The sequence below is a fragment of the Lemur catta genome, chromosome 2 (assembly GCF_020740605.2).
Source record: "Lemur catta isolate mLemCat1 chromosome 2, mLemCat1.pri, whole genome shotgun sequence".
NCBI classification, from domain to species: domain Eukaryota; kingdom Metazoa; phylum Chordata; class Mammalia; order Primates; family Lemuridae; genus Lemur; species Lemur catta.
This window is the reverse complement of record NC_059129.1, coordinates 66,108,704-66,115,758: the sequence shown is the minus strand read 5'-3', so window position 1 is coordinate 66,115,758 and position 7,055 is coordinate 66,108,704.

Genomic DNA, 7,055 nt, shown 5'->3' with positions numbered 1-7,055 from the left:
TGATTACAGTCACTTTGTTGTGCTATCAAACATTGTTCATTTATCTAATTATCTAACTATACTTTTGCACCCATTAACCATGCCCACTTTATCTTCCCCTCCCTGATACCCTTCCTGGCCTCTGGTCACCATCATTCTACTCTCTGTCTCCATGAGATCAATTGTTTTTAATATTTAGCTCTAGGGAGCTGAACTCTACCAAAGACTCTCTCATCTGGTTTCAGGTTGGGCTTTGTCCGTAGGAGGCACCTGTGGAGATCTGATGAGAGGAGAATGGGTTTTGGGTATTTATTTCTCTGGCTTCTTTTTGCTCAGTTGCCACTGATTGGCTTTGTCCCTCTGCTAGAGGTCACAGCTGGTGAGGGGCAGCCCTCTGTTACAACTACAGCATTACTCTCTGGGCTCTAGGAACCCTTCCTGACCCTTCAGACCAAAGGCGGTGGGCAGGGTGGTGATGGCTTCTAGTTGTTCTTCCCCTGGGCAGTTGTGCTGGCCTTTGTAGTTTTCTCTTAACACTGCCTACTCCTTTGTAAATAAATGTTTTATTAAACTGCCCTCAATTGTCCCATCTGTTTCCTGCTCGTCCCATGACTGGACACACAGAGGTTTCTCTACAGAAAGAGCTGAATGGGAAAGTATAAAACTTTTGTATTGAATATACTTAAAGCTGTTTAACTATCAGAGATAATTTTGTCTTAAAGTAGCAGAAAAGAGAATTCTCAAATTATCAGTTTAGTCCATGGTCATTGACACATGAATACTCATGACCTGCAGCATATATTCTTTTTCTCCCCCCAGAACAAATGAGTTTATTTGGGTATAGCAGAGGGTTGCAATCTGAGATATACATGCTGTGATGGATCATAGGCATACCCAAGGGGGTGGGGGCAAAGGGGATATGTTTCAAGACGTAAGCTGTCTACAATAGCAGCTTCAAACTGAAGTCCATAGGTCACGGAAGCTCACTGCTCAAAGATGGAGACGGCCATTGCTAGGTAAGTGTCCTTGTGCAGGTGGCTAGCTGGAATACTACAATCTGGAGGAGGTTCTTGTGAAAAGTCATGTTACTGGTCTATGTGCAAGAAAGTCTTATACTACTAAATCCTGTTACAGGCATATATTCTAAGCAGAACTGGCAGAATTCTTTTGAGGAGAGAGTGTTTTATATTAAGCATTAAGTGGCTGTGTATGTACTTATTTCAGAACCCACAACCACTAGGCAAAAAGGATAATTTCCTTATAAATTCTTTTAATTGCAAAGGTAGTAGTTGGATATGATTGGATAAGAGACTTCTAGTTGTGAGACACGGAATACTGGTTCAGTGTGAATCACGGATACTCAGGGAGAAAGATGACTGGTTAGAGGCAGCATGCAATAGTATTTAGAGCACAGCTTTTATAGTGAGACTTCCTGGGTTTAAATCTGCCTCTACTATTTACTAGTTGAGAGGCTGTGGGTAAGTTACCTAATATCTCTGTGCCTCAGTATCCTCATCTTAAAATAAGAAGAATAGGAGTACCTAACTCATAATATTGTTATAAGGAATAAATGAATTAATTTGTATAAAGCACTTAAGATATGCCTGATGATAAGTGTTTAATTATTCTATTTTTTTTTCAGTATGAAGTGGGGGAAGTGAGGAAGAGGATTCAATTTCCTTTTATTTATTTTTTTTGATACAGAATCTCACTTTGTCGCTCTGGGTAGAGTACAGTGCCGCCATCTTAGCTCACTGCAACCTCCAATTCCTGAGCTCAAGCGATCCTCCTGCCTCAGCCTCCTAAGTAGCTGGGACTACAGGCATGCACCATAATGCCCAGATAATTTTTCTATTTTTAATAGAGATGGGTTCTCACTCTTGCTCAGGCTGGCCTTGAACTCCTAAGCTCAAGCAATCCTCCCACTTTGGCCTCCCTGAGTGCAGGGATTACAGGCCTGAGACACCATGCCTGGCCTAATTACTCTGTCTATTTGTATTATTCTGAAGGTACAGGCAGTTTCTGGGACTGGTACTGATTATTATTACTTACAGCAATAATCTTATTATCTTTCCCCCAATTCCTCCCCTTTCTGTGATGATGAAATGAGAGCTGGTTAGACAGGCTTACAGATGGGGGTTGGTGGGTTGCACTGTAGGAGAGGAACCCCTAAAATATGAATCTGAAGCTTATTTAGGAAAGAGATATCCCTTTACAGTTTTAAAAAGGGAGAGGTACCTTTGCTCCCTAAATAAATTCTCCTTGGGAAAAGAATGTGAAGGATCCTGGATTTTTCCCCTTTAGAATGTAAGTAATTGCCTCTAGGGGAAGAGAAGACAAGTATCTCTAGGTTTACAACTCCTGGAATGTCTTTATGGCTTTAGGTCTCATCTTCTCCTAGAAATATAAACACATACCTCCAGGGAGGTAAATATTTTACTAACTATTCAATAAGCTTTTGAGTTTCAAGGCTGTCCTTTAACCTAAATCCCAGTAAAATTTTTCCAGAAATCCTTAACTACACAGAAATATTAAAAATTTAATTTCTAACACTGGGCACATAGCAAGCCTATATAAATGTGAGCTATCAGGATTTTGTGAATGACCAGAAACCATGAAAATCACATGGTAACTTTAGAGGTTATTCCTATCTGGGAGTTGTTTGATAAACTTACTTGCTTTCCCGGTACATTAATGCTGTTTCTTAACGAAATTCAAAACTTGTGAAAGTTTGTTATAGAATCCAAGATAATTTATAAATCATAATAATAACAAATGTAAGATATCACATTTATGAAGTCCTAGCTAATCACTTTACAGAAATGATCTAATTTTAACACAATGACAATATTATAAGAAAGATACTTAATATTAACATTTTATAGAACAGAAAAAATAAAGCTCATGGGGATTAAATAACTTGCCCAAGATCACACAACTAGTAAGTGGTCAAGCTAGAATTCCAATTCATGTCTGTATGACTTCAAAACTCATGCTCTTAACTGATTCATTTGGGAGCAGAATCTGTTTCTTCAAAGGGAAACTCACAGGAGTCCTCTGTTCTCTCTGCCGGTAGATGCCAGCATCTGGGAATCAGAGAAAGTGTGAAAGACAATGCTCTTTTCCTTCTGCATGGCCTCAACCAACACTCAGGTTTTGCTTTTGTGCCCTGAACCCATTCAGGTACATTGTATATCTTTATAGGGTACATGTAATGTACCCTATAAAGGCTCTGGAGGCTTGAATTTGGAGTCAGAAAACCTGACTTTGCTTTCTAGTTCTACCACTTAATGACCGTGTGACCCAAGGCAAGGTGGTTATTTCCTCTGAACTTCTGATCATTAATCTGTAGAATGGGGATAAAAATGCCTGTGTTGCTTTAATCACAGGGCTATTTGTGAGGATCAAATGGGATAATGTATGTTAAGGCACTTTGTAGACTGCAAAGCTTACTAGAAGAGTAGCTATTGTTATTTACTTACTAGCAGACATGGATTTTGCCACACACTTAGTTGAAGGCAATAAAAAAAAATGAATAGGACATGATCATTTAGTTTGCTTTTTAAACTACTCAATAAGTTATGTATAGTAGACAATGTTAGGCACCTATCAAATAGCCATGTCCTTGTTTTTCTTTAACCTAATTGTGCATTTGTGCTTGACCTCAGGCAATGGATTATAATTTATTCAAGTCAACATGGCTCTCCTGTTCTCTGCTTTTCCAGCCTCCTTTGAAGTTAAAGGTCTCTCTCTCTCTCTATATATATATACACTGGAGTCTTGGTGGGGAATAGACTTTCATTTAGATGGTCAATTTAAAAGATTTTGATGATGAATTCATTTACAGAGATGTGGGCAGGGTTGAAGGTATCAATGAAGCCACCAGAGACCAGCCACAGTGAGGGGTTGTCATCACTTCAAGGAGCGAAAAGGCAGGAGATGGAATGTTACCAGAGCCCAGAGACACCTGGAGCCATGGAGGAGGGTCCCAAGAGGGAGCCATAGTTAGGGGGGGAGATGGCCGCTGCCAGAAGTGCAGTGCTGAAATGGGACAACAGGGAGGAACAGGGAAGAAATTGCCTGACCTCTCTCAACACTCACCCTCCAGTCTTTGCTCGCATCCCTCATTTGTCCAACCTGACCAGAAGCCATAAGGCAAAGAAGCTCACCACATGACTGCATTTTAATCAATAAAATGTAGGAAGAATTCTGTCATAGGCACTTCTGGGAAAATTCAGCTTTCCTGATAAAAGAGGTCAGGTATGGATGGCATCTCCCCTTATTCCTCCTTTCCCTCCTTCCATGAATGAGGACATAATGGCCAGAGGGCAGCAATAATCTTGCAGTCAAGAGGCAACAGGCATGAAGGTGAAAGATAACATGTCAGGGTGTTGGAGCAGAATGATAGGAAGAGCCTGGGTCCCTAGTGGTCTTGCTGAGCAACTGAGTCAGCTCCTGCAATGATTGTCTTCAGACTTCTTGATTTTAGGTGACTTTAGAGTCTCTATAGTTTCAGCTGGTTGAATTCCTATGTGAAATAACATAGTCCTTTCATAGATGTTGTTTGCAGTTGGTGTGAGGAGATACAATAAAATCAGTCTTATTGAGAAATAGTCCAACTTAGTGAGAGTAAAGGATGCTCCTGACTGAGGAAGTAAAAATTTGGCATCTGGGTTCATAAAGGGAGACTTGAACCCAAATACCATATCTTTACTGCTTTTGCCAGGCTTTTCCCGCTTGTAATACCTGCTTCATAATTATCTTCAGTTAGACTACAGGCTTTGTGATGTTGGGACCAAGCTTGTTGTCTCTGACTGCTTAATCCCTGAGGGTTCATATAGTGCCTAGCAAAGAATAGGTTCCAAATGACTATTTGCTGACTTAAAGTGTCCAGAACCACTTAAGTTAAACATTAACTTTGCTAAGGTCAAGAATTTGCTATAATTTTTTTTTAAACGAACGGGGCCTTGCTCTGTTGTCCAGGTTGGGCTCGAACTCCTGGGGTCAGGGGATCTTCCTGCCTCAGCCTTCCATGTAGCTGGGGCTATAGGTGTGCACCACTGCATCCAACTACTATAATTTTCTTAATGGAAAATTTTCTCAGTCATAGCTTCTCAGACAAAAATTTCATCTTGTAAGAGCTGAAACATCAGAGATTCTGATTTTTCTACAAGCTATGAATGCTTGAGGACATTCCCTGGGATGTGAGTGAATGAATGGGAGCAGCAATTTGCAGCTAGTTCTGGGTCACAAGATCATATATCTAGAAGTTTTATAGGCTGTGCTGGAATGTCCTGCTTATTTAAAAGAATTATGCCTCCATTCATTTGTCCAGTCCTCTAGACAAATACCTTTTACCCCAGCCACAAAACTAAAAGCAGATCTACTTAATTAAGGAGGATGCAAACTGGAACACAAACAGCATTTTATTGGGGAAGGAGGTGGGTGGGGGGACCTGCTTTATTGTGAAAACATTTTATTTTTATATATGAGGTGTTATTAATAGCAGTGTTTGGTTACAAAAAAATAAACACCTACAGTAACTGGAATGTTGCTCTCAACATGCAGAAAATCACAAAAATAGCTGTTTTATTTTTTAATGACTTGATTTACTTTTGTTATGAAAACAGCATAATCTAAATGCAATGATTTGTTTTGTCATGTGGCTTCAATTACATATTGAATTAAAAGTGATTATGCTGGTATTTATTGTGCTATTTTGTTGAATACAGAGATACATAGATAAGGTGCCTGTTAATAGCTTTTTAAAATCAATAACTTGAAGAAAATGGGTCTCCACTGTTGGCTATAATTTTATTTGAACTGATTGGCTTAAATTTCATCTACTCATGATTATGTGAGATTGATTTTAGATGTGAGCAGAATTTTGAGGGAGCCAGTGTATGTTTTAACATTTTGGTAATTGGATTATGATAACAGTTCTCTGTAATCTGGTCACAAGAAGACAGTGTCCCTTTTCATAATGTTATTTTAACCAAGCCACCCACAGGGAGAAAAACACATTTATACTAATTTGGTACCTAAAAAAAACCTCTGAATTGCTAGGAAAAGGGTTAGGGAGTATAAACTTGAAGAGAACTGATTTGACTGGCAAACTAGTATGAACTGTTTACATGCTCTGCATGTTTGTTTTCCCAACATTTCAAATTAGCACATTAAGAGTTGAGAATCTGTATTGAGACACTAAATCATGAGAGATCAGGAATAGGCTATTTTCACCCCTATAATCTGCCTCTACTTGTATTTTCAGTTTCCCAGCATCTGGGTAAGGAAAAATATAAGTTTGCAGCAGAATAATGGCCATGATATTTATTATCTCAGTGGGGTGGGGCTGGGGGGAAGGAAAATAAGTAATTAATGAAAAAGGAAAGGGCTGTAAACTCCCAGGTGTCAACCATTAGGTAACTATTTCTTCAATTATCTGGAATCCCCATCTGAATACGAAAGGACATTAGTCCAAAATATCAAGGATGAAAAGACAGGACATGTTGATTTCATGAGCTGTTTTATGCTGCAGTCATTCAGAATGTCAAGATAATTGTTTGTTCTTGACTTATATTTAATAAAGGGGAATTTAAAATCAATACCTTTATGCAGCCTACTGTTACCTGGGATACACTCCCAGCACATGCATAGAAGAGAAACACTTTGTGTGTGTGTTTGTGTGAGAAGTAGGTGGAGGGTGGGTGGAGGTTGTGGGTGAATAGTTCTAATATCAGTTTAACAGCATCTGTTTATGACTATAATTGCTTTTATGGGGTTTAGCAACTCCCAGTGGGATCAGCTTAAATTTAATTTATATTAGAAGCTGGGCGTGGTGGCTTATGCCTGTAATCCTAGCACTCTGGGAGGCCGAGGCAGGAGGATAGCTTGAGCTCAGGAGTTCGAGACCATTCTGAGCAAGAGACCGACCCGTCTCTACTAAATATACAAAAATTAGCTGTGCATGGTGGCGCATGCCTGTAGTCCCAGCTACTCAGAAGGCTGAGGCAGGAGGATTGCCTGAGCCAAGGAATGTGAGGTTGCTGTGAGCTAGGCTGATGCCACAGAACTCT